This window comes from Chenopodium quinoa, unplaced genomic scaffold (assembly GCF_001683475.1).
Source record: "Chenopodium quinoa cultivar QQ74 unplaced genomic scaffold, ASM168347v1, whole genome shotgun sequence".
NCBI classification, from domain to species: Eukaryota; Viridiplantae; Streptophyta; class Magnoliopsida; order Caryophyllales; family Amaranthaceae; genus Chenopodium; species Chenopodium quinoa.
Window position 1 is genome coordinate 5,482,357 of NW_018743252.1, and position 11,129 is coordinate 5,493,485.

Genomic DNA, 11,129 nt, shown 5'->3' on the forward strand with positions numbered 1-11,129 from the left:
GCTTCTTTTAGAGAAGGGAGGCTTTGGGTGCTTGCTGCAGCAACGGTTGTGGTAGGGTGAAGAAGCCGAGCGTGAAGAATGGAGGTAGGAGTTGGGGTGTAGAAGGAGTGGATAGCTGGGTCGTCGTTGGGCGCCGGCTTTCGGGGAAGGGGTGGCGCCGGTGGGAAGGGAAGGGGTTGGGGTTGCAAGTGGACCAGTTGGGGAAGGGTGGTGGGTTGGTTTTTTTATTTTTTTATGTTTATAATAATTAAAAAAAATAGATAAACTAACCATAGTTAAATATTTTAATTAAGATAGTTATTATATATGGAATAAAATGTTCATGATTACCAATGATAATAAGTTTTTTGCATTTTACCAAAGAGAAAAGTTAAAAATTGAGTGTTACCAAAGAGAATTTCCCATTATTTTAAAATGACGCATGTTTCGGGGTTTTTTGATATGTCCTGCGGGAGAGTTACAATTCCTAGTATGCGCAGTCCGACGTCTGTACCTGCAAAATCACATAGACTTCGGATGGGGGGTGGAGTTTCGCCTCCGACGATCAAGTTAGAATGTGTCTAAGGTAAATGTACGGAACAGTAAATACTTCTCGCCGATTGGGAGAATTCTGCAATTAATTGTTGCTCAGGGTTTGTGTTTCGATTTGTGTATCCCCCATAAATGAGGTATGCCCCACTATTTATAATGAGGAAGTTCAATTCCCCAACTAGGGTTCAAAGGACACGTGTCGCAAAGGGATTGGGGCCTTTGCTGACCACTGAGGGGATGACACGTGTCAGGGGCTTATTGGGCCACACGTCTAGGGTAAATTTTTCCCTAAACATTTGCCCCTCACAGGTGTGACGTGGCTTGGCCACGTGTCACCTGTGACAGGCGTCAGACGCTTGGGTAAGTGACGGTTGGTCTACTTTCCCGCCTTTTTTTTTTCTTTTTTTAAATTTTGAATTCTAGGGCAGAAGGTGTCTATTCACCTTCTGCTATTTTCCTATAAATAGGGAATGATCCCTCTCTTTTCAACACTTTACATAATTTTCAAAAAATTTCCTTGAGAGCTCTGACACCGGCTGACTCTTATTTCCCAAAAAAAATCCTCTGCATCCGGCTACTGAAAATCAAACGCATCCGGTTACCGGTTGAGCATCTCCTTGATCATCTTACCAAGGTATCGGCTGACCTCTCTTTCTCTTTTTATGTTTTGTAAACCACAACCGGTAAAACACCGCTTGGGGCTCCTTTAAGCAATGCTTTTTCAAATATAAACCCAACTGGCAATGTACCGGCTGGGTTCTATTCAAATTGTCTTCAAAGTGACACATTATACCCTCAGCCGGAGAAATTCCGCCTAAGGGACCTTTCACTTGACTCTTTTTACTATACCCTCAGCCCGTTATGCACCGCCTTGGGTATTACTGAACAATTTAGAACTTCTTTTTCATAGACCCACAACCGGTTGTATACCGCCTGTGGGATCTTCACAATTTTTCAACTATTTTCAACATACCCTCAGCCGACGATGCGCCGCCTGGGGTATTTGAGGGCAATTTGTAACTTTCTTTTCATAGACCCACAGCCGGTTGTATACCGCTTAGGCATCTTTTAAACATTATGTTGCTTTCATGAGACCTTCATCCGGTTTTATACCGCCTGGGTACTTCTGAACCCATCCCATGGATACCGTCTTGGGTATCTTTGAGTAGCTTTCACAAATTACCTTGTAACTTTCTAAACAACCACAGGCGGATACTTCTGTCTGTGGTATTTTTGAGTGATTTTTTTAGAAAGACGGGTGATTATTTATCTTGTTTTCTTAGCTTTTAACACATCCGGATTCTACCACTTGAGGCATCTTCAAGCCACTCTTCCAAATTACGGTTCTTCTTTAAGCTTCCCAATTCCCGGTTGTGCAGTTTGTATAGAGTAAATGGGGTCTTTCAAAACACACACGGCACAGCCTACGACAGTGGTCAGCCGGTCACCTGAGACGGCTGAGTCTAGGACTAGGGATGCCGTCTGGGGGTGTTTGGACCACCCTTCATCTACCTCGAATCCGACCGTCTCTGTTCATGTGCAGGACAGAATGGATCGGACCAGATGGACGACAACAGATCCCGACTATAAGTCTGATGACGCAGCCGTCGACCCGGCTGTACCCATAAATGAAGACCTAGCCGAAGAGCCGTATGATAGGGCACCTTATGATGTGCCGGGTGCCCCTAATACCCTGGATGACAGCATCCTTGATGAATCTAACTCAACTGATGAAGAATCCGGCGAAGAGTCAAGCTCTGAAGAGTCTTCAGAGGCAGCCGCTCCCATTGATGAGGAGACCTATAAGTGGCCGCCTGCAGGCAACCTAACTGAGGCTAGTATGACTGCCAGGGATGTGGTCACTTTAAATGCCACATTCCCTGCTTTTTTGGAGAAGAAGCCGGTTGGGGCAGGATGGAAAATAGTAGTACTGCCTGTAGAGGCAACTGTTGTCTGGGAAGACGACATTGAGCATGCCGACGACTATTTCGGCTGCTATGAGGCGGCATTCAAAGCCGGTCTCCGATTCCCCCTCCACCATTGCATAAAAGCTATTTTACGGGGGTATGATCTGGGTGTTTGGCAGTTGACCCCCAACTCATGGGTCAACATTCTTGGATATATTGCCGCTTGCGAGATGCAGAAGGTTAAGCCCAGCTGGGAAGCTTTTGCACATATGCACTATCTCAGTCGGGCGCCGGGTGGATGGAATGCGTGGTATATTCTGACCACGCACCCGGAATACATGATGACTTTGGACAAGCCGTCCAAATGGAGCAGTTGGAAGAGCATATTTTACGCCGTTTCTTCATCAACTCCCCAACTAAACCATCGGCTGCGTAGATATAATAAGAACCCGGCTTTGCTTGGGAAGAAGTGTGCTCTCCCAAGAGTGCCGAGTGAGGCATGGATCAGATCATGGAGAGGGGTCTCTTTAAAAAGACGACCCTCCGCCTGGATGCTGGGAGTGAAATAATAGTTCCCCAATTCTGGGTGCCCCACCCAAACTGGTTCAAGGACGAGGCGTTTCTTTCCGCCTGTCACCTTAGCACCATGTTCAAAAAGAGTATGTTATTTGAATCAACCAGCATCTACCGCCTGTGATGGCAAACTTGCATTTTAACTGCTTCTTTTATTTTTGCAGAAGTAGCTATGGACATGCTACCAAAAGAAAAGACACCGGCTACATCAGCCGCTCAGCTCCGGAAGGAGCAAATAGAAAAGAAGAAGTCGCAGCTGGCGACTAAAGACGGCGGGGTAACGCTTTCATTTCTTTTTCTTTCATCTTTTTTGCCGGCTGTAGCATTTGTATGTAAATTTTCCTCTAACCGGTTGTTTTTTTGCACATTTTCAGTCCGGGAACAAGATTGTTCCACGCTCCCTATCCAAAATGGTAAAAAGAACGGCTGGGGAGCTCCCTTAGCAAGCAACAAAGGTGCCAAAGATGCCGGCTCTTGCCCCGACTGTAGGTGCTGCTGCTGTTAAACCGCCTGCGGGAGACAGGCCTACCTCTGCAGGCAAGAGCCTGCGAGGCATTGTTCCGACCTCTGAAATGGTGGTCGAGGAAATAAAGGAGCCAGAGACTCCGGCTGGCCAAACCTAAACGGGCACTGGCTCCAATGCGGCTGGGGGTGATCTTACCCCATAGTCCGATAAAGGTACGACTTTTTCCTTTGATCCCCCCTAACCCCTTGGGCCTATGCGAGTAAAGACCCAAGCTTGCCGATCCGGGGATTCTTTTGGAAGCCGTCAGAATATTGGCGCAGCATATGCCCAACACGTGACAGATCAATCTCTAATTGTAGATGCTTCCTCCAGCCGACCTAACTACCAAAAATATGCCAAAAGGATGATCTAGACCCTCACCCGGTCCGAGAAGGAGGCGGTGCCGGCTGTGCATCAAGTGAACATCGACCGCATCACTTCTCTTCTAGCTGAGGTAATTGACCAGTTGCACCATCTTTTGTAATTTCATTGTTTGCCGTTTGGATTATTTGAATAATTCTAACATTTCATCACCGGCTGATATCTCAGGTGATGCTAAGGGTTGATGGGATCCAAGTTCCCTTGTGCAAGAAGCAAGAGGAGGTAAAGGATGCCTAGAGACGGGCATCTGAGCTCATTGATGTTTCCCAATTCAATGCCATTAGATATGAAATGGAAACTAAATGGAGGGAGTTGAAACAGGAGGAGCTTCTAAAGGAAACTATTACGCTGCTGAGGCGGAAAAATTGAAGGCGGATGACTTAGAGCAACAAGTGAAAAACCTTCAAGCCGATCTCAAGGCATTGGAGGGAGCTGACAAGGAAAACACCGACCTTCGCTTGGAAATCAACCGGCTCAAAAATGAACTTGCTTCCAGTCAGGTGGCTCACAAAGATGAGGTAGAAAAAGAACAACGCCGCCTAATTGCTGAGAATGTAACCGACTGCGAGGAGTGCATGAAGCTTGCCTGGGGGCTCATACACTCGGACTATGACTATGAATTCTTCGACCTTAGGTATAAGTATGCCTCAGAGGTATATGATGCCAAGGTGCTTGGCCTGGACCCGCCTGCTCCTTTCGAAGAGTGGACCGGACTGGCGGAGGAAAATGACCAGCAAGAGGGTGAGCAGCACGCGGAAACTCAAGAGCAGGCGGCTGTCATCAAAGGTGAGCCGACTCAGGGGCAGGAGCAGCATCAGCAGGAGCAGCCATAGACTATTTTCTTTATTTTCTTTTACTGGCCTGTGAGCCGTGTGTGTCAATGTATTTTCCCCGGACAAGGGTCCGACTGACATTTCTTTGTTTATATATATATTTATCGACACAGTCGGTTCGCTTTAATTTTATTTAGAAATTTTCTTGCAATTTTTACAAGTACTATAAATGCAATTCTCAATTTTTCCGGATGTAGCAATTGTATATGCCCCTGAACGGTTGTTGGTTTTTGACAAACTTTAAACCTTTAGTTATTCATAATACCATCCGGTTGAGGGTCTACCTTTGGAGCTATCCATTTGCCTGGATGTAGGTGTGCCTTGATTAGACCGGTTTGTATTTTGTATGTCATTCGAACATTTTGCAAATACTGTTTGTACAAGGTTGCAAAAAAGACCGTCTGTGCTGTTCAAGCAGCGTAGACCGTATAGTACAGGCCCGTATGCTATGTGTTTGAGTAATGCCGGTTACTCTGACCAAGATTTTAATATGCCGTCTGAGCTGCTTTGTAGTAAAGCTCAAGTGCATCTTGGATATAATGAATCATTAGAACAACTTTTTATATAACCTTAACCGGTTAATGCCGTTCATATTTATGATTACTAGACCTTCACCCGGATGGGAGTTGTTCTCTTTGGCAATTTCACCCAAGTAGGTGTCGCCGGATGTCTATTCGGTTAAGAATAGACGGTTCAATTTTAGTTTGGCAATTTGCCATGTTTTGGCATTTTCCGCCTGTGTTTTTGCTCATGACTTTATCTTTATATGCAAATGGTTTTTGTTAACCAGTATCGTCAAGATTTTAAACATGTCGTCAGTACTACTTAGGAGTAAATACCGGCTGTATCTTGGGTGCAATGGATCATTCGAACGACCATTTATTTTCTATAACCTCAGCCGGTTAATGTCGTTTGAGTTATGATCGCTAGAACAATTTACCACCCGGAAGGGAGCTGTTCTTTTCGACGATTTCACCCAAGTAGGTGTCGCCGGATATCTGCTCTTTTTGGAGCAGACGGTTTTAATTAATAATATTGATCTTCCGGTGTTTGTTGCACCAGACGGATACAAATGCAAAAAGAAATGATGTATTTCTCATTCAATATATAAATTTACAAAAATACAAAAATACAATATTTCTCAGAAGTATTACTTTTTCAAGTTGTCTACATTCCAAGTTTGAGGTAGTTTCCTGCCGTCTGGGGTTTCCAGACGGTAGGTACCATTTCTAACTTCTTCAAAAATCCGGTAGGGGCCTTCCCAATTGGGAGTTAATTTCCCTTGTTCATTAGCCCTACCGGTTGCCTCGAGTTTTCGTAACACAAAGTCCCCAACTTTGAGGGGCCATTTGTGTACTCTCTTGTTGTAGGCTCTCGTCATTCTCAGACGGTAAATCTCATGACGTAAGGCGGCATTGACCCTTCTTTTCGGGAGGGTGTCCAATGCTAGGCGCATGGCTTCCCAATTTGCTTCTTCATCATAGAGCATGATTCGAAGTGTTGGTTCATATAGCTCAATAGGAAGGACAGCTTCTGTGCCGTATTCCATGATGAATGGGGTCTCGCCGGTTGCCTATAGAGCATGAGGCAACTCTTCTGCCCAAAGACCGCCAGCTCTCTCAACTTTTTTCTTAATACCGTCTGAGATGAGCTTGTTAAAAGCCTCAACTTGACCGTTTGCCTGAGGACGGCCTACGGATGCAAAATAATGTTAGATTCCTTGATCTCCCAACCAACTCTTGAGTATAGGCGTTTCGAATTGAGGGCCATTGTCAAAGACCATTGACATGGGTACCCCGAACTGGGATGATGTTCCTCCAAATAAAGGAGATGACATCCTTCGTTTTTATGCCCTTAACCGCCTCTGCCTCAACCCACTTGGTGAAGTAATCCACAGCAACCAGGATGTATCTACGACTGCCTGTGGCAGGCGTATATAGTCCCAAAATATCCATGCCCCATTTGGCAAATGGAACTGGGCTGTAGATAGCCGTTAGGTTAGTCGCCGGCTGGTGTATAAGCCGGCCAAACTTCTGGCACCTGTCACACTTCCTCACCAGGTGTAAGGCATCCGCCTCAAGAGTGGGCCAAAAATAACCATGTCGCCTGGTTCTCTTTGCCAGAGTTCTACCGCCTATGTGTGATGCACAGTAGCCCGCATGGAAATCTTCTAACACTTCTTTTCCCCTTTCCAGGGTAACACACTTCAGTAGCGGCTGTAGGTAACCCTTACGAAAGAGTTCCCCTTTATGCATGACGAAGCTTAATTCCCTTTTATTAAGAGCAGCCGCTTCTGAAGAGACATCCGGCAAGGTGCCATTTACAAGATAAGACCGGATGGGGTCCATCTAAGTAGAACTCTGGTCAAGAACTGCAGTGGGATCATGTTCAATACTTATTTTTTCCATAACTTCCCAGAAGACTGACCTAGGCGCATCACAAGTGGCGGATGATGCCAATTTTGAAAGTGCATCTGCCAGGTTATTTTCTAACCGTGACACCTGACTTAGATTGAATTCGTCAAGTGTCTCGGGTTCATTTCTGAAAGCCTGGAGGTATTTAATCATTGCCGGATGGGTGACTTCATAGTCACCATGGTATTGGCTGACAATTAGTTGAGAATCAGAACAGGCGTCAACTTTCCTTGCCCCTGCCACCTTACACATGCGGATACCGGCTAGCAGGGCCTCATACTCAGCTTCATTGTTTGAAGCCTGAAATTTGAACCGTAGTGCATATTCATATTTATCCCCTTAAGGAGAATGGAAAATTACGCCTGCACCACAGCCGTTAATAGTAGAGCTCCCGTCTACAAACAACTTCCAGATTTAATTAGTATTTTCCGACTGTACCGGCCTAGTCATTTCGACAATGAAGTCGGCAAACGCCTGACCTTTCACTGCCCGCCTTGGTTCAAAAGTTATTTCCAGACTTTGAATTTCAACGGCCCATTTTATCATTCTGTCGGATGACTCCATAGTGATCACTGGCCGCTTAAGTGGCTGATCAGTATAGACGGTAACCGGATGAGCCAAGAAATAGGGCTTCAACCGCTTGACCGCTTTATACAAAGCCAAGCCAAAATTTTCAATCATGGGGTACCAGAGCTCAGCATTTCTAAGCACATGACTGATGAAATATACCGGGAGCTGCTTGCCGTCTCTCTCGGTAAGGAGAACAACACTTAGAGAATGATCTGAGACGGCTAAGTACATATAGAGAGCCTTCTGTGGCAAAGGACTCACTAATATTGGTAAAGAATGCAAGTGTTGTTTTAGTTTCTGAAATGCCACCTCAGCTTCTTCTCCCCATTTAAATCTAGACCTCTTTCTAATTGCTTGGAAGAAGTATAGACACTTGTCACCTAACCGACTGAGAAGTCTTCCCAACCCCGGCAGACAACCGGTAAGCTTTTGGGCCTCTCTGACGGTACGGGGCAACTGCATGTCAATCACCGCCTGTACTATATCGGGATTGGCTTCTATGCCCCTTTGATCAATCAGAAATAAGTGAAACTTCCCAGACTCAACACCGAAGACACACTTCTTGAGGTTAAGCATGACCTTATGCCCCCTGAGGGTGGTGAAGGTTTCTCGGAGGTCAACTAGATGATCCGCCTGTAATTTGAATTTGACTATCATGTCATCAATATACGCCTCTACATTCCTCCCAATCTGATTAAAAAAGACCGTGTTTATCATTCGTTGGAAGGTAGCAAGTGCATTTTTCAACCCTTACGGCATCACCGTGTAATAGTATAACCCCTGATCAGTGATGAATGTCGTCTTTTCCTAATCCTTCTTCCCGAGGGGAATCTGATGGAAACCTGAGTAGGCATCCATGAAGCTCATCAGAGATGACCGGATGTAGAATTGACCAAATTGTCGATCTTTGGAAGCGGGTAACTGTCCTTTGGACATGCTCTGTTCAGATCTGTGTAATCTACACACATCCGCCCGGTACCATTCGACTTTTTCACAAGGACAACATTTGCTACCCAATCCGGGTAGTAAAATTGCCGAATGAACCCTGCATCTAGGAGTTTCTTGATCTCGGCGGCTGCCGCCTGAGATCTTTCGTCACTGTGGTTCCTCTTCTTTTGCCTAACCGACTTCTTTTTAGGATCCACGACAAGTTTGTGGACAACTAGATCTGGACTGACGCTTGGCATCTCTTCCACTTCAAATGCAAAAAGGTCCTTGAATTCTTTTATCAGTTGGAGCAAGTCTGCTCCCAACCTTTCAAAAGCAACCGTCCCCACTTTGACAGTTCTATGTGGCCGGCTTTCATCTAAGATGATATCTATACTCTTGCCAGCCGGCTGGGGTCGGAGATCATCAGACCTCTCCCCGGACAGTGATTGCTATAGCTTTTCTTTTCTGACGGGTGCCATTTAGTCTGCCTTTCTCTTTTTATCGGCTTCCCTCGGAGCCGGTGCTGCTTGATCACAATCGTTAAGTCCTACAACATCCTTGCCTTGACCGTCTACGACCATTGTTGGTTTGACGTCTGAGAGGTAACACTCTCTCGCCGTCTTTTGGTCCATAGTCAAGGAACCGGCTGTGCCATCATCCCTCTCAAATTTTATCAACATGAGAGACGGGATGATGACTGCTTTGGAAACATTAAGGGTTGGACGTCCCAAGATCAGATTTTAGGCCGTCAGTTTCTCAACAACAAGGAATTTGATGACCATGTGCCGCCCGTTCCCCTTTTCACCCAGCCGGATGGGTAGGTCAATCCTCCCCATCGGATGCAGTACTCCTCCCCCAAAACCAACTAAAGGGTGAGGAGCTTGATGCATGCTGCTAGGTTTGTACTTGAGCTTTGCCAAGCACTGATAGCTTTTGAGATCAGACGAGCTCCCGGTATCTATGAGGATCCGGCCTAGTCGCTGATTAGCTACCTTACATTCGATGACTATGGGGTCATCAGGAGGTCGCCTAACCTGGCCCCGATCCTTTTCAGAGATAAGAACCTCCGGGAAAGTGTTTTTAGACGACTAGCCCTCATCAACTGAGTTAACTAGCCTCCTAATGTTGTCCTTGGTTCCCCGGATGGTAGGACCCCCACCAGCGAAACTGCCTGCTATGGTGAAGATGGTTTCCTTATCTGTGTCAGAATGACCAGCCGATGTTTTGGGCGGCTGTCCCTTAATCTTCCTGGGAGTATCCTTAGATTTGGACATGTAAGATTTCAGTGCCCCCTCATCAGCCAACCGATTAAACAGCCGCCTGAGGCTGAAACAACCTTCAGTATCGTGACCAATATCCTCATGGAAGTGGCAATATTTGCTTTTGTCCCGGCTGTTGACAGGGCTTTTCATTGTTGTCGGCTTCTTAAGTTTTAACCGGTCTTACCTCCTTTAGAATGGAGGTACAGTCTTTTGTGAATTCGTACTTTGGAACGTATGGATGTGAATTCGCCCATACTTCTTTCCTTTTCCTTTCTTCCTTCTTTGCCGGCTGTATAGGCCGACTCTCTCTCTTATCGGCTTTCTTGTATTCTGATAGAATCTTTACAGCACAAAGTTCCATCGCCTATATATAGGCCTCAGCTTCCATTAAGGCTTCATGGAGGGTGGAAACCCTCTTCCTGACCAAATCAAACTTAAAAGTAGACCTGTCTTTCAGGCCCTTGCAGAATCTGTGTAGGCAACATCATCAGACAACCCTTGAATCTAAATTCTCATCAAATTGAACCGCCTGACGTAGGACCTTAGTCCTTCCTTCTCTCTTTGTTGTATTTCCCCTAAATCAAGACTCGTCTTTTTAGCAGGAATGTTCATTGAAAAGTTTGAAGTAAACCAGTAAGCCAACGTTCTGAAATTGTTGATACATCCGGCTGGCAAATTGCCAAACCACCGTTGGGCAATGCCCTTCAATGTAGCTGGGAAGCATCTGCACCAGGAGGCGTCCTCCAAACCCTGCAAATACATCAGGTTGGTGTAAGCCATGAGGTGATCTTCCGGATTGGTGGTATCGTCATAGGCACCAACCAATACGTTTTTGATTTTGGCCGGATGTGCCGCCTAAGTTATATCCCTTGAGAACATCGTAGGTTGTTCCCTAAGGTTTAGCAGACGGAGCTTCCAATCCATAAGTTGGACGTGTGGCGACTGACCCCCAAAGAGGGTCGGCTGCATGTATGGAGATCCATACGGCATGTATGGTGACCCATATGGTGTCGACCGGATAATATTAGGGCCAGACTGACTTTCTTTGTTTGTCTCAGAATGCTTCATAGATGCATTCTGAAAACTGTCCGGGTAGGTCGACGTTGAGGCCGACGCGGACATGTGGTGACTTCTCTTTTCTTGGATTAGAGTTTGAGCATCAGAGTAAGCCTTTTTTATCCATCCGGCTGTATATGCCGGATGGGCTTCTTTATTCCCTAAGC